This window comes from Falco naumanni, chromosome 3 (genome assembly GCF_017639655.2).
Source record: "Falco naumanni isolate bFalNau1 chromosome 3, bFalNau1.pat, whole genome shotgun sequence".
Classification (NCBI taxonomy): domain Eukaryota; kingdom Metazoa; phylum Chordata; class Aves; order Falconiformes; family Falconidae; genus Falco; species Falco naumanni.
In genome coordinates this window covers 17,195,468-17,216,344 of record NC_054056.1, presented here as the reverse complement: position 1 = coordinate 17,216,344, position 20,877 = coordinate 17,195,468, and the positions used below count along the sequence as shown (strand labels likewise).

Genomic DNA, 20,877 nt, shown 5'->3' with positions numbered 1-20,877 from the left:
GCCCTACCTGGAGCATGCAAGAGTGTGTGGGCACACAGGCTGCATGGCCAGAGAGCGCAGAGTCACAGGGCTGGGGAGGCTCTGGCTGGGTGCCCCCTGCTAGGATGCTCCTCTCCACCAGAAATGCATTAAGAAGAAATTGAGTTTGGCTAGCAGTCATTCCTGATCGATGAGATGAAATTTGATAAGGAAACAACAGGAATGAGCTCAGCACATGCTAAAACCCATCTTCAGATCTTGCCCTGTGGGAAAAAGAGCAGGAGGGATGGGGCTGTGAATGCCAGCCTTCCTGGAAGGCTTTTCTTGCTGATGTCTGCCCAGAGCATCCCAGGGGAGCTTTCAAGCCGGTTGCATCTCGGGAGCCACAGGATCAACACGTAGGCAGGCCAATGGAAGGGCATCAGAGGTAGGGTGAGGTTCAGAGGGAGGTATTGCCCCCTGCACATGGGTGTGGAAGAACCAATTTCCCAGCCAACCCTCTCCTGACTGAGTCAGGCAGTTGCTATCCAAACTGGAATACTTTCAGACCGCTTGGCTTATCCTGGTGCAGTGCCATTTTCATGTGAGAGTACCTGAGAGGGGAATCCCGCTGGAGAGAGTCTGTGCTTTCATCAGATCAAAGACTTCTGCACATATCTCTCACTACTGAACATGCAAACCCTACCTGGAGGCAGGCAGAAAGCAGCCAGCCACAGGACAAACATCCAGCCCTTTCACCAGACAGCAGCACGTGTGGGGAAAGGATGTGCAGGAAGAGCTGAGACCCTCTGAGACACTCCAGAGGGTTGAGAACGTGTTGTGGAGCTGCTCTGTTTTCACTCAGTGATAAATGTCACACAGGGACACATGCAACGTCCCTGCCTTTGCTGCACAAATGGAAACAGGGAGGTGGCTGTTTGATCCCCTGGCGCCTGCGCTGCGGCTTGAAATATGGGCTCGTGTCAGCATCAATTTCGAAATGTCTCTGTCAGGCAGGCACGCTCCCCTTGGATGCGTGGTGGTGGCAGGCAGCACACCAAGACTGCGATAAATAAAATTTACTCATTTACTGAAACGGGGGCAATCTACACTGAAACACGCTGCAGGAAGCGTGCCCTCCTCCCGACACGCCTAGTGAGTCACTGCAGCTCCCTGAAGTATCTAGATCTGGAAAGCACCCAAGACAACAATCAACCAAATCGGGTCTCAGTGATAACGCTGCATTATCAGGCTCCATCCAGCTGCTGAGTCAGCCCTCCGCGCCCTCCCCGCCTGGCAGGCGACCAGTGATGGGGCTGCTGCCTGAGCCATGGGGGACCAGGGCCCCTTCCCACCCCGCACAGCTTCCTCAGCAGCCCATAATACCCCCGGCTGCAGTCGGCTGCTCTGCAAACCCACGCAGATGGGTGGTGAGTGCCAGCGCCAAGGGTGACATCGAGGACCTGTGGGGTTCATTTGCTGGCAGCAGCGCAGATGGCCCAAGCCAGCGCCCGGTTGCTCTCCTCCCTGCACAGGCGCACGGTGCAGCTTTCCACCGGCCGGCTGGGGCTGCGGGCACGTTGATGATCTCTTTGGCCACGAGCTGACGGCTGCCTTTGGTGGCACTGTGCCCGCTGCCAGCTGAGCGTCTGGCCCTTCGATCCCACCAGTGCTGGGATCCGGTGGGGATGGGAGCTGGGTGCGGTGGGCAGGATGCCCCGCCGTGGCGCAGGCAGTCAGGCTCCGGTTTCCCATGACTCGCCCTTGCCTGTGGGCTTCAGCTTCAGAGCAGAGCTGGACGAGGCAGACATGCAGAGCTGCAAGCGTGCACGGGCTGCGAGGAAGCGAAGCAGCAGAAGAGAGGAGCTGTGTGATTGTCACCCTGCAGAGAGGCACTCTTTGATGGTCACATCCAATAGCTCTGGCAGGGCAGCTGCAGCCTGCCCACGGCAGCTCTCCAAGCAGACCGGCTGCTCCGAGCATGGCTGGCTTTTGCTGTTAATGCTGAAAATCCTGTCTTGGCCAGCTCTGTGACCAGTCACCCCTACACCAGAGCCCCACTGGGAGACAGGGCCGAGTGGGGCTGTGCCCACACAGCTGGCAGCGGGACACGGGGTGGTTGGCACCAGCTCCTGGGTGTCTGCATCCCAGAGCCTCTGCTGCTGGGAGGAACCCAGCAGGGAATGCCTGGGAGAAGGAAATGGGGGTGCTGGGGGGAGCTCGACTTGGTGATAATGCAGATGGGAGCGCTCTGGAAAAGCTGTGGGGTGTCTTGTTTCTTTGCAATATGCAGTGTCTCCATCTAGCATTGCTGTGTTGTTTGTATTCCAGTATATTATCAGTGATGCTGCATTCCCATGTCCTAGAGTTTCACAATTTCTGTTTGACTATAATTTAGGGACTGCGACCAACACTGGTTTGGAACTAAAACAGATCTGGAAAAGGCAGAGGTTTTTTGTAGAGCACAAGCTTAGCTTTGCAGCTCCATTTACTTCCTACTCAGCTTTCAAACCTCCACAGGTTCTTCCCCACCAAGCTTTCCTTTGAGTCTCACTTTTAAATCTGTCACATTTCACTTGGCTTAACAATGAAATGAGAGACAGACTTGAGCAAGCAAACCCTGGACCAGAACATTCAGTATCTTTGCAGCTGGATCCATTAACGTGGGACCAGAGGGTGGAAATTCCCAGCACATTCAATGCACAAGCCACACACTTTTTTTTTTTTTTTTTTTTTTTTTTAAAAAGGTCCCTGCTAAAGAAGCCAGTGGGAAAAGCACACAGGATGGTAGAGTGGAGCTAGGGACTTAGTGCGGCTCATTCCAGGGGAACCCAGCCAGCACCTGCACATCATTCATCTTCTTTTATTGCCCTTTCTCAGCTTCTTGCTGTATTTTAATGCAGAGCCTGATACACCCTTTGGAAAGAGACACTCTCCAGGCCTTCCCATGTGCTTGGGAACGCTGCTGGCCCTGTGTTCTGGCCAGATAAATAAGGCAGAACAAGATTTTGGGACCAGGGATGTGATGAAAGTATTTTCACCGTCAGAAGCCTTGCTTCCCTCAGGCTGGCCTGAGCAAAGCCTGGGCCACGAGACCGTGATCTGGACGCAGCTTTTCTGGAAATGCACGTTTGCACCTGTGATTCCATTCAGCCCCGGAGCAGCACTAGAGTGTAGGTCTAAAATTCAGTTTCTTCCCCCTTCCAGGATGTTTTTGTCCTTCCAAGCTTCATCCTGAGCCCAGGGGGAGGCAGGACCTGGCTGCCTGTGCTGTGACAGCCTGCCCCAAGATCTCTTTTCAAATTGCCCGGTGCAGAAGTGCTGGGATCCAGTGTCTGGCACCATAGGTAAGTAGTGCTCCAAAAGCCCTGTGACATTGCCCCGTGTTGTCTGTGCATGTGCAGTGCAAGACCCGCTGGCGTGGCCAGTACTAAGCCTTGCTCCGGCACTGCTCGCAGCTGGCCGTGCAGCAGCAGGTGTGGTGTGACATGTTCACTGTGAGGCTAATCCCTTGTCCCTATTTTCCTCTCAGCATGGGAAAGCAAATCACTACTTTTATCCCATTTTCCAGCTCCCACTCCAGAGGGGGGCCCTGGCCCAGGTGAGAATGCCCTGGTTTCCTGGCTCTGTTTATTTTATCCCCTGCGCTGATGGAGGAGATTTTCCCACATACAGGGCAGTAAGAACTGCTGGGGCCACAGAGAGCTGCCTGGTCACTAGAAAGCCAGGGAGGTTGCATGCGAGTGAGCATGGGGCCCACTAGAGAAGGTGGAAGAGCAGCCCAGGGTCCTCTGTGCATTTCCCTCACATCTGTGACTTGGACTTTTTTTCACTAGCATAGACCTCTGGGTGCTAAACCAGACCCTTTGCATTGACACAGTCTTCCCTGAATAATGCATCCCCCATGCACTGCTCCCCAGCACCACTTCCCAGCAAAGCAGGGACCCCAAGCCCACTACCAGGACAGGGCAGCGGGGAACAGCTGCCAGTCTTGCCCCAGGTGTCCCTCCCCTAGCAGCGCTCCATGCCCTTGCCCCAGTTAACCACTGGCAACCCCTGAGCATCTCCCTTCTCGCCCTGCGGAGGTCCCGGGTAGGCTGCCCTTCTGCTCCCAGCCCTGCCTGCAGCTCTGGCTTTGCAGCTACTTAGCAGGCAGCAGCTTCAGACACATTTTGTGGCCACACGCAGAGACAATAATCACTTGTTGTCTGGCCTCAGCATCGCCAGCGGCCTGGCTGGCTCTGTGGCAGAGGCAGCAAGGATGGAGTCTCGGAGGGTGGATGGCATTCCTCACCACCCGGGCGTTGGGCTGGCCCTCTCCCACTTAGTGGAGCCCCCCCCGGCAGCGGAGACTTGGCGCCTGCCTCGGGGCGGCATGGGTTAAAGAACAGCCTGGATTTTCCCACTGTGCACCGGCCTGCAGAGCCCCACATGGTTTTGCTGGAGGCTGAAACGTGACTGGAGCTGGGTTGTGGTAAGTGGGTGGGATGAGAGTTTCACGACCTGGTTCCAGCAGAGGCGTGGGCAGCATCACTAGAATGATTAATGCTGAGGGGAGGCAGAGAGAGACCTAGCAATGTGCTGATAAGGGAGGGCTGACAGAGACGAACGACAATAACAGAAAGGACCTGCTTGTCAGTCACCACAAGAAGTCCCCCCCCAGGAAATGATAAATTGTGCATGCCACCTGCTTCCACCTCTGTTGACTCAAACCATGGGATACCTGGGAGGCCAGTGCTTGCACGATGTGAGATTTCCAGTGTTATTTATTGGAGCTCGTAATTCAGCTGAGAAAATGGAAAATATCATGCGCCTCTCATCCCAGCTGCCTCCCAGGCTGCCCAGCCTGCTTGCTGCTTTCTGCTCCCTGCCTCCCAGCTCCTGACAGCTGAGAGGTGAAGCGCACAAGAATCCAGATGATCACTAAAGCCTTGCTTCCTGGGGCTCTGGAGTGCTGGGTCCTTGCAAATTCACTCTGCAGCTGCCAGCGAGAGGGTGGAGGGCAGGTGTGAGGAAAGGGAAGCATGAGATGGGAAGAGGAACAGATGCACTGCAGAGAGCAGCTCTGAGATCCTCAGCACTCACTGCTGGCACCTGTGATTCTGCTGCCTGCACTGGGACCTGCGCTGGTCCACTTTTACAGGAACTGGCATCAGAATTAAGTTGTGTAGTAGCAATAAGTGGTCCTGCCCTTCTTATTACTGTTTATGACCACATAGCATCAGCTACTGCCAGCCATAAACTGGTTCTAGCCTAACCACACAGGGAATCTCAGTGCAACCAGAGGATGATCAGAGGAGCCCAGGTTCTCTCTGGGGCTTTATGGGCAGTGGAGCATCATGCAGAATGTGAGCAGCCCCATTCTAGCTGGGTTCTGAGGTCCCACCCTTACCCACCGCTCGCTGCATTGGGAATGCAATGAGAATATAAACGACTTGGGCAAATCGCACGTGTGAAACAGCTGCACCAGCTGAGCCGAGAGTGCGTCTGCTGGGGCGCTGGCTCTGCAGGCAGGGGCGAGGGCAGCAGCGCTGGCAGCCCCTGCGCCGCCGGCCGCTGTGCCCGCGGGGGGCGGAACCGGCTCCGCTGTGCGCTGCCCTCTCGTGGAACCGCGCTGCGTCCCGGCGGGGCCGGGCGGGGACCCCCCGGGGACCTGGGCATCCCTCCGGCGGCCGGCACAGCACGCCCGCCGGGGGGGTCAGCCCCCGGGCCGCGGGCTGCTGCCGGCTGTGGGAACGAGCTGCCCCCCCGGCTGTTGGGGATGGAGGGGCGGCGAATAAACCTCGAGGAAGGCAGCGCCCCCCGGCAGCGGGCAGCACGGCTCCGGCACCGGCTTCCAGGCGGCACGGCGGGCCAGAGGCTGCTGCGAGGCCGGGGTCATCGCTCGGGCTCTGGGGGTCTGCGAGTGCCCCCGCCCCGGGCCGCCGGTGTCCCCGCTCCGGGCCGCGAGTGCCCCCGCGCGGTGCCGGCTGCCGGCGCTCGGGATGGGGCCGGGCCGGCGGTGGCAGGAACAGACCCAAGAAGCCCTCTCGGGGGTAGTGCCGAGGCAGAAGGGTCCCCCCGGCGGGCTCCGCATCCCCGGGCAAGGAGGGAAGCGCGGCTGCCTGCCAGAGCCAGCGCTGCTGCTGCGGGACCGCAGGGCAGGTAGCTCAGGGCATCCCTGCCCTCAGCTCCCGGATGAGTTTTTAACATCTGGGCTATAATTTTCCAGCTTTGCTCTGCTGGAGTAGAAGGGCTGCTGGAAAAATGACTATCAAAATCATTCAGCTGGCCCTTAAAAGAGGGGGAACCAGGTTTTGCACAAATTAAAAAAAAAAAAAAAAAAAAAGATTGCTGGCTTTTCTGTCGTGCTGTTACAGCACTCTCCAACTCAACACCGAGACAGGAGAGAGGAGTGAGGAAGAACCCTGTACCAGACGTACGGCTTTCGCCATCCGTGTGAAAATCCAACCGAATCCGGACAATGCTAAAGCTTTATATATATATATAAGTATATATATATATATGTAATCTCATTCCACAGCTGTAGAGTTGAGGTTTTGCAGAACTTTAATAATGAAAAAGCCTTCAACTTGAAGCGACACCATGTGCATTCCACCCCAAGTTAAATAGGGCTTTCCAGAAAGTGCAGGTGTGGGTGATTGCAGGGCAGAGCTCACAGCAAAGGGCGCGCAGGGGGTGACGTGGGAGCGAAGGGCGGGAGGGTGGGACCAGCCGCTGTGATCGGTGGCCAGGGGAAGCCCTGCCTGTCCGCAGGCTCTGCTGTGAGAAAGCTGCAGGGGAGGGAGAGGGTGGAGGAGGCTGAGCTTCGGGCTGGGGAAGCCAACCCTTCCTCAGCCTGTTCCCAGACGCTGGAGTGGCAGCCAAGGCTTCCCAGTGATGTTCAGTGGCGTGTCCCTTCTGCAGGGCATGGGAGAGCCAGCAGGATGCGAAGGGAGGTGAGCAACGGTCCTTGTTCGAGCCTACTGCCCGCCTCCCTGCTAGGCACAGTGCCCCAGCGCTGGGACAGGTAAGCTCAGGATGCTCACCTCCAAATGGCAGGGCGAGTGCGTAGTCTGAAGGTCTGGGCTGCTGCCCCTGGGGCTGGGGAAGGGGCTGCTCTTGTTCCCCTTGCGCTGAGCTGTTAGCGTGCCAGGCCTGCCATGCCGTGTGCTGGTTAAAAGGCTGGTGGCATGGCCAGCGGCCCTGGCTGTGGTGCAGTCCAGGAGGGTAATGGGTATTGGATTGCTCCCTTAGGTCTGTTCTTGAACCTAATCCTCATTAGACTGAAACCCATTCCAATTAAGACCGGCTGGGCTCCTCCTTTGTCTTTCTTTTAATTGGACCGTTCCAGCTGCTAAATGGGCAGCTTAAGCATCCCAAAGACCCTGAGAAAAGCCTGGCACGTCCCCTAATGGGGTTTGAAAGTGGAGAAATAACAGCATAATCAGTCTCTTCCTCTTTGTGTCAGCCCTTGATTCACACCGCCTGCCCCCCTCCCCTTCACACCCTTTCACTGAGTGGCTGCTGACAGATGGGAACAGGACCGCCATGTCAATGGGTTTTGTCGGGGGCTTTCATGGGCCCTGTTGCCATTCTCTGTCCCTCTTCTGCGTCTACTCTTGGCTTTTGTGCCAAGACTGGGAACAAGCTGGGAAATCTGAGCCTGTCCTGTAAATACCTGCCTCTGCTGGATCAGCTTAGGGCTTTAAGGACAAGACGGGGAATACTTGGCATAGCTCTTTATCCCTTCCTCTGCTCTCCTTACTTTCCCTTCTCCATCTTCTCTTGTTCCTTTCTTTTTTGGCTATTTATATACTCTGTTTTTCTCTTTTATGCTCTTCATATTGCTCTATTTTCCCTGCACCTTTTTCCTCCATCAGCCTTCTGTTGTCTCCCTTCACTCTTGTTCTCCTTCAAGTGACTCCTTTGGTGGCCGTCACCGGTCAGCTTTTGGTTTGCCCAGACCTCTCCTCCCAGGTCCCTGTGCATCGCCGGGAGCTTGCAGAGGACATGTGACCTGCTTCCAGGGGAGCCAAAACTGAGGTAATTGCTGGGCAAGCAGCTCCCGCACCTGCCTGCCCTGACACTTCTCATGCTTTTCTACCCCAGCGCCTGTATGTTTGGAGCAAGCAACTGGAGAAGTGCACACTTCTGTGCATACAGCTGATTTTTCACTGGGCAAACTGGTCCAAATCAAGGCCCTTCCATTTGTGGGGTCTGATGGGTTTGACCAAGGCCAGACTCAGAGCTCCCTCCAGTTTAAAATCCAGGAACTCTGCTTAAGCACCTGGGCAGGCCCACCTAGGTCTGGGCAGGCTGGTCTACCTGCACAGTGTCTGGTACCTGGGCAGGCAGCGGTCCACAGCAGCTGGGGTGCTGTGCTCCCTCTCCCACACAGGCCAGCCCAGAGGGGTATCCTTCATTACCAGTAGCTGGGATGGCTGGGGGCTTTCCCTTGCGCTGGCAGCAGCAGGGAAGTTCAACACTGAATTAATTTGGGGGAAGATATTTAAAGAGTTACTTGCTCTATCCATCAGTGTTAATAGTCAAGAGGGTGTCCTAGCCAGTTGCTGCCACTGGTGACTGCTGGGGAGGTGGGTTAAAGGCCCTGGGCATGACCCAAGACCTCCTGGGACAAAAAAGGCTTTGATTCCATGTGTCAGTAAGTACAAATGGCTGAAGAGACCCTTCTCTTACCCCGGAGGCTCCTCTTGTGGCTGGAGGACCAGCTTGGCTCTTGGTACTGGGGACATCCTGGAGTACCTCTTGAGCTCCCTGCATGGGAAGGTGCCCTGGCTGGGGAGGCTCTTCACAGGGCTGTGCTTGGCCAGCTGACAGCTCCTGCCCTTACTCCTCTCCACCAGCCCCCTGGCCACACTTCCCCCTCCGGTTATTTGTGCTGGACTCAAAAAAAGGGACAAAAGCCGGTGAGAGGCACCCGGTGTATGTCAATCCACTTAATGCAGACAGGTCACCTCCAGATTAATTTGCATTAATCCTGACTTCATGTCCTGGTTTTGGCTGGGCTAGAGTTAATTTTCTTCTTAGTAGCTGGTTCAGTGCTGTGTTTTTGATTTAGTATGGAAACAACATTGATAATGCACTGATGTTTTAGTTGTTAAGTAGGGCTTACTCTAAATCAAGGACTTTCCAGGTTTTCCATGCTCTGCCAGTGAGGAGGTGCACTAGAAGCCAGGAGGGAGCATAGCCAGAACAGCTGATCCAAACTAGCTGAAGGGCTATTCCATACCTTAGAAGGTCATACTCAGTATATAAACTGGGGAGAGTTGGCCGGGAGGGGCTGATTGCTGCTCAGGGACTGGCTGGGCATCAGTCAGCAGGGGGTGAGCGATTGTATTGTGCATCACTTGGTTTTTTTACCCTTTGGGTTTTATTCCTCTCTCTCTCTCTCTCCTTTTCATTACAATTGTTGTTGTTATTATTATTATTGTATTTCAATTATTAAATTCTTCATATCTCAACCCACAAATTCTACCCTTTTCCCAATACTCCCCATCCTGCCAGGGTGCAGGGGAGCAAGCGAGTGGCTGTGTGGTACTTAGTTGCCAGCTGGGGTTAAACCATGACACTTCATCAAAGCTGCAACCCCCTTTTGCGCGAAGAGCTCTGGCGAGGGGAGATGGGGTAAATGTGTGCTAGTCAGGCTGTCTGTCTGTCTGACCCCGGGGCAGCTCTGCCTCTAGTCAGTCCTGAGGCAGCGAGAACTAGAGAAATCTTTCTTTTTGGAGTGTCCCCAAAGAAGGAATGCAGTTAACATCTGTCTGGGAGCTGCAGCAAAGGTGTTTTGAGGGAAAAGTAAGAAAGCAGAGCAATACAAAAGCTGGACAGAGCTGTTCCGTGGATGCTCAGGTTGCTAAATGACAGATCCTCTTTGCAGCATCACAGCTGAAAGCAAAGGGAGCTCTTGGGGTCTGCGTGTGAGCTCTGCCTGGCTGGGGGTGCAGGGGACTGAGGCTCATTTATCATTTGCTCACCAGAATAGGTTTCCATCATCCCACCCACAACGGAGGAAGAAAAGTGAAATAAGGAGAAAACTGGCATAATTTTTAGCTTGTTTTAGGAAAACCTCTGCCCTTCTTAATTAAACTTTCTCTAGGAGTCGGATTTTTGTGTAGGTCTCCTCCACCATCTCTACCTCCTCCAGCATCTCCCTGAGCCTCCTCGCCCGCCTCCTCCCAAGTTTCCTCCCATCGTGGCTGACACTCCTCAGCCTGTCTGTGCTCTGCTGGGCTGATGCTTCTGCCTGTGATGGGACATTACATTTCAGACCTGACTGGAAGCAACCATGATGGCACCGTGCAGTTTGTGCCTTCTTCCCACACGTCACCTCCCAGCTGCTGAAACCTGCCCTGTGTGTCCAACATGACGCTCATGCGTGAGCTAATCGTGTGCTCAGGTGTGTGCTAACAGAGCACTCCTGCATGAATAATTGGTCAGTCATGCAGGTAGTAATCAGGTGCTCATGCAAGAGCTGATTGGGTGCTCATGCATGGTGTAATTGGGCACCCAGGCATGATGCTACCAAGCGCTCATGCATAAATTAATTGGGTGCTCAGGTGTGATGCAAATGTTCGCTCATACATGTTCTAATTGGGAGCTCAGGCATGAGCAAACAGCTCATATGTGAATTTATTGGGTGCTCATGTGTGACGTAATTGAGCAATCAAACATAAATTAATTGGGTGTTCTTGCATGAAACTGATCAGGTGCTGTGTGTGTACTAATTGGGACCTCATGCATAAATTAGCGGGGCAGTCATGCATGAACATGTGGGGCTTTCATGCATGTACAAAATGGGTGCTCATGCATGGACTGATTGGTTGCTCATGTGTAAAGGAATCAGTCTGAGAGGCCACCTGGGCACGCTGTGCTCATGTTGGGCATGCCGGGAGTTGTGGTTCTTTCCCGTGGCAGCTGGAGCAGAGGTGCCCAGGGGTGGACAGAGTGGGTGGGGGCCACCTCTACAGATGTTTCCCCCCCCCCCCTTAGGTTCTCCTCTGTAGGTGCCCACAAGCTCTTAAAGGCAGGGGAGGGTGCACAGCATGCAGGAGATTTCAGCCCCCAAAGCAGCAGCTGGTCAAGCTTCAAGCAACAATTCCCAAGCGGGGCTTGAGCCATGCCCTGGATGCCCGACACCATGGCACACGCCTGAGCCTGTGCGTGTGACGGGGAAGTCCCATCTCAGCTGTAAGTTTGGGTATCGCTTCTTCATTAGTAGACACATAAACAAACTCCTGTGTATGCAGAATGTACCAGTCACCATTAATGACCGCTGTATTCAGGCATCTGTTATTAAAAATGTTCTCTACAGAAACACACAAGTATGGATGAAGGCTAAATCAGGCGTGTCTCTACTGCTCTCTTCTAATCTTACCCCTGTGCGTGCACATACCAATGAATTTGAATTCGCTGTGGCCACAGCCATACCAAGGTGTCCTGCTGCTGTTCTACAAACATGAGCTGCACTAGAGCTGTGCCCACCTCTTGCTGTGGGCTGCTGTATGGTGATAGACTGCACAGGCACTTCAACACACTGGCACTTGGGGGGGATGCAAAATAAAAAACAGTAAAAGACACTTAATTAATGTAGAATTAACGTTCTTTCTGGCTTTCCGTGTTTCCAAGCAGGGCCCTGGATTTGCCTGCATGACAGGCACTTGGTTACTGCTGCTGCGGTTACTCAAGCTAGCTGCTTCAGAACTCGTGTAGGGCTGCGCAGGGGTCTGTAGTCTCTGTCCATTTGCGAACCTTTCAATATTTTCCAGAGTAGAGGGACGCCCTTTCACATCTTTCACGTATGATGTGTCCTGCTCCTAGTCTTTGGGCTCCCGGAAGCCTGACCTGTCTTTTCCTCTACATGCAGAGATATGGAGGGACTCACTGTCCGTAGCTGTGAGGCCATGAGGGGTAAGAGACCCTGCAGGAGCCCGGACTCCGACTGCCACTCACAGCCAGCATGTGCTGAAACTTTCACTCCCGCTGCTAGCTGTGACACATTTGCAAGAGGATCTTGGGCTCAGCAGTGGCTGTATGCCTCCCACTGGCTAGTCTTCCCGAAAGATCACAGATCATAGCATATGGGCATCTTAATGACTTCCCATCACAGCTGTATCACTCAGCACTGGAAATACTATGCGGCTTACTCTGCACCACTTACAGAAAAAAGGAAGAGCCTAGTTTATCTGCATGTAACACTGCCAGTGTGTGTCAGTCCCTCCCAGCTCCTTATAGGCGCAAACTCGACCTCCCTTTCCTTCCCCCTCCCAACAGGTCATATGTACCAGGGGGCTCTTTTCTCTTCCATATGGTGTCAAGCCCACCTTGGGCCAGAGACCCTGGGAGAGCGCCTGGCAGACAGCTGGGAACAGAGGGAAAACAGCAGCCGCCACTACTGTAACTTGCAAAAGGCCACAGCAGGATGGGAGAGGGATGCAGCACCAGGAGCTGTCTCCCTGGAAACCGCAGTGTAGGAGACTTAATGAGGAGTGTCCCTCCCCTCCAACAGCTCTTTAATTCCTTCTTCATCTTTCTTTACAGCTGGGGGAGTGAAGAGCAGAGCAGTGGGGCAGGGTGTCCTTCTCAGCCCAGCCTATTGTGAGTTTATGACACCTAGCCTTCGAAAAGCACATTTTTAACCCAGCTGCCGCCGTAACTTATTGCAATGCCTTGTTATAGCTTGGGAGTGGAGGGGGAGGGACAAGAAAGGAGGTCATCCAAAGGGTGCTGTGTGTCCCAGAAGGGACCCTCAAAAAAGTCAGAGGGGGGAAAAGACGCGGGATCCCATCTCTTTCTCATTTGGCTCTTCCCACAACTGCAGTATCTAAATTACGCATTCGAGACTGGGGCATCCAAAGGCATGCCAGGAACAGAGCAATGAGGCACATTCCTATGTGCTGCCTAAAAGCATCTATGTTCTTACACTCCGAAAGCATATTCAAACACAGGTGACTAATGGGGGGGAGGGATAACAGCCCCACGGTCCCCATGTCACCAGTCAAGGTCCCCATGTCACCGCCGCTGCTGTTGCCAGGGCGCTAGGTGAGACCCTGGAGGTTGAGCTCCCTGCCTGGCACAGTGCTCCAAAGGTGTCAACCCTGACAGACCGCAGCTGCACCCTGGGGTGCCCACTGCGTGTGCAGAAGCAGGTAGGCACCCTGCCCCAGGGCAAGAACAGCTGAGGAAAGCAAGCTCCATCCCAGACAGGAGGAGGCTCACAGGGTGCATTTTCCCCAGTGCTCATGTTGGTAGCAGATCCTTAGCAGCTGTGAAATAAAGCACTGGTGGGGTGTGCCCGCCCGCCCCCCCTGCTAGACATCCTGACCTCAGGGCTGGGCGTCTGAACTCCCTCCTTGCCCTGACATGCCATTCTGCACCGCACATTCCTGCAGCAGGTAGGATGGAGGAAGATGCATTTAAAATCCTGCTCTGAAGCTCTTAGATGCTGAAGCAAAAGCTCCTGCTGCCTCTCATGTGCATCAAAGCTTTAACCTCCTGCCCTTCCAGGGCAGCGTGCCCAGGCAGCCAGATTGCCTGGCTGCACAGACAGGCTGATGGTGCCCTTCTGTCCTTCTGGCTTGGGGGAGAGATGCCGGTCCTGCCCTTTGGCTGCCACTTTGGTCCCTTCCAGATGCTGCACCATAAGAAAGGGGAATGGGCCACTGCTCCTGGCAACGATACCCCCATGCCTTCTGCAAGACATCTCCCCCCCGCAAAAATGGAGAGGAAAAACTAAAGTGAAGCAGTTGAGCCTCCAGGCAAATGAGCATCCCCCTGCCATCCTCTGGCTGGGGGTACCCACCTGCTGGTACTCACCTTGTACCCACATGTTTGGGACGGGGTACAAGCGGAGAACAACTGCATTGCCGTACGGTGCTGGCCATCGCCGTGTGAGGCCAGGGCAGGATGCTCAGCCTCATGACAGACTCCCAGGCTGCTGGTGTGAATGGAGAAAGCAAGGGAGCTGTCATGACAGCAGGGTCGGGGCTGCTGCTGTTGTGGCCCCAGTTAAAGGCTCGGCAGAGGCTTGGGTCCCTGGGTGAAAGGGCTTTTCTCCCTCCCCTTCCTCTCCGCCTTTGCTGTCTGGCTGCACAGGACAAACGTCAGTGCTGACCTCCGAGGCTGGAGAACAACCTCCCTTAAGCCCAGACGTGCTCCTCTGCTTTGTGGCCCCGTGCAGAGGAACCTCAGAGGTGCCTGGGCGCTGGAGTGGGTGGGTGCTGGCAGAGAGCAGCCAGCCCCTCTGAGTGGGGAGAGGGATTGCTCCCCAGGAAAGGGTATCCCAAGGCATTCAGCCTTTTTCCTGGCAACGGAGCCACCTCTGCAGGGCAGCGCTCTCCTGCCCAGCCCTATCCCTTGCTACCTTCCTTTTTGTCCTTCCTCCCTTTTTGTTATTTGAGAAATGAATTTTTAAAAATGGAATCAGTTTTCCCTTTGGGGGGATTAGAGCCCTCAGCATTCAAGCTCCCAGAGCAGGAAACAGTGGCTTTTCTTCTGGTGCAACTTGGAAAGACATGGCTCTCTGTTCTCCCTGAAAGCCCCTCACACTGAATGACCCACAGCCCCTGAATGAAGTGCCTCTCAATTAAAAGTTTCCCATTGATGCTGGCTGAATGAGACCTTGCTGCGGAATTCACCATGGCTGAATGGCCTGGGCCTTCATCAAATATTAAGGGGCCAATAGATTTCCCACAATATTTGTACACCTTCCTTTGTGAGGATTTTTCCCTCCATTGAACCAGAAACCGTTAACACATCCGCTCCCGACGTGCCCCCTTCTGCTGCTCATTAGGGGCCATGGCAGGGCTGGCCGGTGCTGCCCGCCACCCCCGGGATGGGCCCGGGGAGGGCTAGCCGGGGGGGGGGGGACGGGGACAGAAGCAGCCACCTGCTTGTATTCATCCTCCGGTGAGGCCACGCCGAGCTTGAAATCCCAGAGAGAGCGGAGCAGGCAGCGCCCCTCGCCAGCCTGGAGCCCTGGGCAAAATCCGCCCCTGCCAGGGGTCACCTGGCTGGAGAGAGGGCTTCGGTGGCTCTCTCCTGGTGGTCCCAGGGACAGCGCAGGGAAAGGAGAGCCTCCCCTCCCGCTGCCCTTTCCCAGCACAAAGGAAAAGTGGTCTTAAGTCCAGGGCTCCCTTTTGCCCAGGGACAAAAGCTCTGGGACACTTTAACAGCAGCGAGGGCCTCGCTGACAGCTCTGATTGTTAAAGCACTGTGGCAGCAAGGCTGCCCCCCTCCTCCATTAATGATGCTAATTAGAAACCATGCAGGGCAGCTTCGTGGGGGTGGGGGTGAGGAGAGAGGGGTGGGCTCTGCATAATTTATTCTCACTTAATCTCATTAAGGGGGGGAAAGAGAGAGAGAGAAAAGCAAGTGTGGGAATGCAGCACAGGGGAGGAGAGCTACTGCTTAGTCCTTTTACAGCACCTTTTTCTGCTGCGGGACTCAATGGAGCCAAGCGTCATCACCCCTGCTTCCCGGGCGGGGGAAGAAGTGCAGAGGAGGGTAGCTGAGGTTGCACAGCAGGTCAGCGAGAGCTGGGATCTGAACCCAGCGTGTCCGTGCCTCCTTACACCTTCTCCCACTGCCATTTTCTCTTCCCACATTGCTCTGGAGAGTGGGATTGCCAGAGGGCTGGAGAGGCAAAGGTGTCACAGCTCCACTGAGCTGGCCATCGAGCAGGGCAGAGATGGGCTGTGACCTTGCAGCAGCAGCAGCACTGGTTAAGCTCAGTTCCTTCAGGAAGGACTTGAAGAAACCATTGCCATGCTGTTATCAGCAGGTTATATAAGACAGAAAATGGGAAGTGTCTGTCCTTGCAGCACCCCTGGGACTCTCCCCACGTGCAGGTAGGACTTGCAGAGAGGCTCTGTGCACTTGCCCTGGTGCCAGGAGAAGGCTGGCCTGGCCTTGCCTTCACAGCCTGCTGGCTCGCAGCCTCAGACCGATAAGGATAGGAATAACCCCTTGATTCCCACCCTTCATGAAGCGTGGCATGGCCGCAGGCAGAAAGCCCCTGCCCCACCTGTGGGGTGACCTGTGGGCTGTGTGCCGACCAAGGGGCGCAAAGCATGCGGCTGTATGTTATACTTGAAGAAAATCTAGGGAAAGGACTTGTGGTGCCTGAGGTCACCTGTCAGCACCTTCAAACTGGCCCAGCTCTCATTAGCTCTCCTTTGAGAGCTCCTCACTGTTTCATTGCTGCTGCTGAGGAGCACTACAAAGCTATTTCGCAGCCAGCAGGATAATAATATTCATGTATAGCTGCCCAGAGGGAAAGGACCCTCGCGAATCCCAGGAAATATAGGCATTCTGTCATAAAGCAAAATGATGGAATGGAGTAGTTTATTTTTGTCTTTTTCCTTTCCTTTTTCCTTTGTTTTTCACCTTCTCTAAGAAACTTCCTTCAGCTCTGCCTGCCCAGAAGAGCTATTTCCAAAGAAGAAACCAGAAGGAGGGAGACATAATGACCAGGCTCGGCACTGGCCTTGCTGCTGCTTGCCAGCTCAAGCATGAAGGGCCTGTGGAAATGAAAGAGCTTTTTACAAGGGCTCCATGGGAACGTGACCTGAAGAAATCTGTGACTGCTGCAAGCCGAGGGACAGGGGATGCAGGCTGTGACCTGGGAAGCTACAGTGCAACCAGGTATGGGTCAGAGGGATGTCCGCAGCTACGGCTCCACGGGGATGATGCTAACACCAGCCACTGTCTGGGTACCACCAAGGTGTCAGCCCCATGATGTCTCTGGGGTGCTGGATCTTGGGTGGACGGGGTGTTCAGGAGCATCTCTTTGCACTGCCCCCACTCTAGACAGCGGGGGTGGCTGGTGCATGGGCAGCATGGGGCCTTTCACACCCTGCGGCCAGTGTGCAGGGCTTGTGCTCACACCTGGGGACGTGGAGGGGTCTGACCCTCCTGGGGGTGAAGATAAAGGAAGGTGAGGATAACATTACTGTTCCTTGAGTCTGACTTCTGGGCTGTGGTGGGGGCTGTGAAAACCATATCCTGTTATCCTCTGGAGCAGAAAAAATTGCCATTCCTTCCCTCCACTGACCTGGAAATTGTTAACATGTTCCTGTGGCCTGTGGGTCAGCAGCAGCATTGCCTGGGTTGCCATGCTGCATTGTGCGGGGGGGAATTAGCCACCTGTTCCCCAGCCCTAATCCTGTGTGCTGGGCAAGGGCGGCCCCGCTCCGCTGGCTCCTCGCACCGTCTGCTCCACAGGCACAAAAAGGCCAGTTATCCTGGGAGCTGCCTTGCTTGAAGATCAAGGGGACAGAGGCTCCCACTGGGAGGGGGATCTGGGTGTGGGGAAGGGCACTGGAGGGGCGAGGGTTGCCTAGGGCAGGAGACCCGAACTACTTCAGCAGCTCTGTTTCCACCCAGGACTCACAAGCCCTTTGGCTGCACACGTCCGTGCTGTGGCTGGGTGATGTGGTGCTGGGTGCTAAAGCCTGATGCTCAGCTTGCTTTACTCCTACTTCTTACACTGTTCAGGACTGCAGACCAGCAGCGGAGACTAAGCGTCGCCTGAAGCCACCCTCTCGCAGGTGTGGTTTGCCAGCAGGCACTGCTCAGCACCAGGCAGTCTATGTCACGGGAGCAGGAATTCTCAGCACCATCAGTGCTGCATGCAGCATGGGAGCAGCTGTCCTTGGGTCCCGTCCTTCCAGAGCAAATGGTCAGAGGAAAGAAAGAAAGAAAGAGCAAAACAGTAACTTGGAGATGGAACTGCAAGCCCAGGCTCGGTGTGGCACTCACCATTGATAACGAAAAACTGGGGACAAAACTCTAATACCCAGGATGGAGCGTTGGAAAGCAGGCATTCTTTATTTTTGGCACCAGATGCATGGGAGATAAGTTCCGCCCACTGCGCATCCTGACTTTGTTCACTGTTTATCTTTATATGGCCCACCTATACATATTAATCACATTTCTGAGAAAATATTAGCATATTCATTACAGTTCCGTGAACTACTTATCACTACACTCTTACTATGCATGTGTGGCCTAATGGGTCAGGGGTCCCCTGGTGGTCATTTGGGACATCTTCATCCTCCTCTTTGTCATCTTCCTCTTCTCATCCTTTATGACCTTCTCCTGGCCCTGTTTCAGCACTCTGGGCTCGTGTCTTGGTTTTGGAATGGTGCTTAGCTACTTAGTAGCTAAGCTATACAACGCAGCATTCTACTAGTAGCTGAACTACATAACACAGTGTTGTACATCTCGGCAATGCCATGGACGCGTTAGCTGCAGCATCTACAGTTAAGCATACGAGTAAAATTCCCCAGGTATCACCATCAGCTTTCCAGCCCTGTGCTTAGGGAGACAGCCTTTCCCTAAGGAATGAGCCGGGGAGTGGGTGCTGTCAGGAGCCTTCAAAAGTTTAGTAGGATTGCAGGGGCCCTTTTCCTGGGATACTCCCAACAGGAGCTATGGCCAAGGCACAACTTTTGGATGCAGGACTGTCTCCTGAGTTCTGAGCTTTGAACTGGGTGTTTCGTTTTGGCTTTAGGTGGAAAGGAGGAACTGCATTCATGCAGATTTCTGCCTAGAGGATTTCAATGGAGCTGGATGGTGAGATCCCTTTAATGGGGCCAAATCCTTAGTCTATAACAAAAGGAAAGCTTGCAAACTGGCTACAGGTTCCAGCAAGAATATCTGTTATTTATCTGAGCTGCCTGCCTCCAGCCTGCTGCATGCATTTCTGTTCTCTGCAGGTCTCAGCAGCCAGCCTGCCCACATGGCTACAGGGAAGGAGGCTTTAAGCATCTTCTGAACCAGAGCCTTGGCAGCCCAAAGGACAAAGTGCAAAGGAAGGTGGGTAGCTGAGTAGAAAACAGGCAGTTCCTTCATGTGATAAAATGAGCTGTGAATTCCCCACAGCGTTTGACGCTGAGCACAGAGGCATGAAGAACAAGCAGCCATAGCCCTGCTCAGTAAGTCAAACAGTAGCCCCGGCAGCACTCTCTGACTCTTTTCTGGACTGCCCTCTGCTCCCTGGGGAGCTCTGGAGCCATCCATATGGGCAGCATGTGCAATTTTTCATGCAATGTGCTCTGCATATGTCTCAAGCACTTAGAGGGAATGGTTCCGAAGCCAAGGGACAAAAAAAAAAAAAAAAAGCCTGTGTTGAAAAAGCTTTAATCAGGCCTCATACTTCCCCACTTTGATGCATTAGTCAGGCTAACTTTGGGTTATTTGATGCAGATGGGCTGAAGTTTTGAGAGATTAGACTTACAGTTTCTCAAAAGGCCCAAGGCTTTATAAAATGGATATCCAGACTCCCACTGTGAGTGGAAGTTGTGAAGGAAAATGTCAGAGACATTTCGGTATCTCCATCCCAGTGCTCTGTTGCACCCACAAGTGAGACAGAGACTGGATGTCAGTTGCTGTGAGAAGTCACTGCATTTTGGAGGCTCTTAGAAGTACCTGCTCATTCCTCCCATGCTATGCACAGGCCAGCGAGAAGGGCCACCAGGGTACAGGGACAGCCACAACAACATCTGTGTGCGAGGGGCTGCCACAGCTGCCGCAGTGCCTGTGAAAGCGCCCTGTGGCTCCATCTGGTTTGGGGACAATCCTGGTTCTTATGGAAACACATGGCTGACATCTGGGGAAACAGGAAACGGCGGCAAGTGTTGCCCCAGCAACGGCGTGTCCCTCCGTCTGGTCCCCCACTGGGAGAGCCATGGGATAGGCAGCTCGCAGCTCGGGGAATTCAAAGTACAAGACCAAGGCGACTGATTGATGGGTCGGGTTCAATGGGGAGGGATATGATTAATAAGTGTTATGGCCCCATTGTTCCTGCTGTGTGGCTGTCAGTGCCGGTTAGCTCTGACGGACGCTTTGATGACTCTATGCCCATGAGCAAGCCACTGACTTGATGAATCTCAGCCAGCAGAATAATATTTGCTATGAACCCCTTCTGCCTCCCTTGGACAATAGCGGGGCCAGCCCGCATTGTGCAGGGTGTGGGATCTGGGTTGGGTACTAAGGCTGGATTTTTCTCCAGCACAGCAGTTTGGCAGCACCCGCCTCTTTCCATCACATCGCCCCCCTTAGGGGATTGTGGTCCCTCATCGTAGTTGGCAGCTGGCTGTGCCAGGGAAGGAGAGAAGGATACGAAATTGTGGCTCATTCTTAGGCTTTCTTAGAAACGTGAACACAGGGGCTTTCAGACTGGAATGTCACCGTGGTCTGGAACCGGCAGCAAAGTAGTACTTTGTGCCAAACGTTTGTGTTTTGCAACCCAGTATGTTTTCTTTAGGCACTGTGCACCCTGGCAAGCGGCAGGCACATGCTATGACCATGTCTTGTGAGCTGTGCTTTAGCGAGCTCTGCCGTTGGCTCACTCTGGATGTGCAGGACAGTCATGTACCTGCCCCGTGCCTTGACCACCCTGTAGCACTTGGGCCGCTCAGGGGTCCTGGGCACTCTGTGGGACAGCAGAGTGCTGGGACTGGATCCTGCCTCCCCACCGACGGCTGCTGCAGCCTGGCTCATCCTTGCCAAAGCTGCCCTGGGACAAGCGGTATCTGTGGCAGCAGGAACCTTCTCCCCAGAGCGCTGTCCTGCTGTTCGGGACAAAACGGTTTGTGAATGCAGAGCTGGGCCGCGTTCTCCTGCTGCTCCGACCCGGACGAAGCCAGCCCTCTCCCACCACGCAGCAGCGAGCTGGTGTGGGAGCGCAGCAGGAGGGGATGCTCAGCCAGAGCTGCCCCAACACGCTCGGTCCAGTGCGGCTCCTTGTCCCCACCAGCCCGGCCCCTGCCGGCCGGCTGTCCGTTCTGATGTTTTAATAAGGTCTCTGCCGCCGAGGGCGAGCTAACGCTGGGGCTCCGTGCACGCAAAAGGCGACGAAGTTTGTTTTCGAGCCGCTCGTGCTCAGGCTGAGGACCGGACGCGTGAGCCCCCGCC

At 54.5% G+C, this 20,877-nt stretch overlaps 1 long non-coding RNA gene across 1 annotated transcript; it reads left to right on the top strand.

The window, feature by feature from the left end:
* Positions 1-7,598: 7,598 nt before the first annotated feature.
* LOC121085810 lies at positions 7,599-18,777 on the top strand. Its single transcript, XR_005827198.1, has 3 exons — positions 7,599-7,983; positions 16,355-16,602; positions 18,678-18,777. It is a non-coding gene; the product is annotated as an uncharacterized LOC121085810 (long non-coding RNA).
* The last annotated feature ends 2,100 nt before the right edge of the window (positions 18,778-20,877 follow it).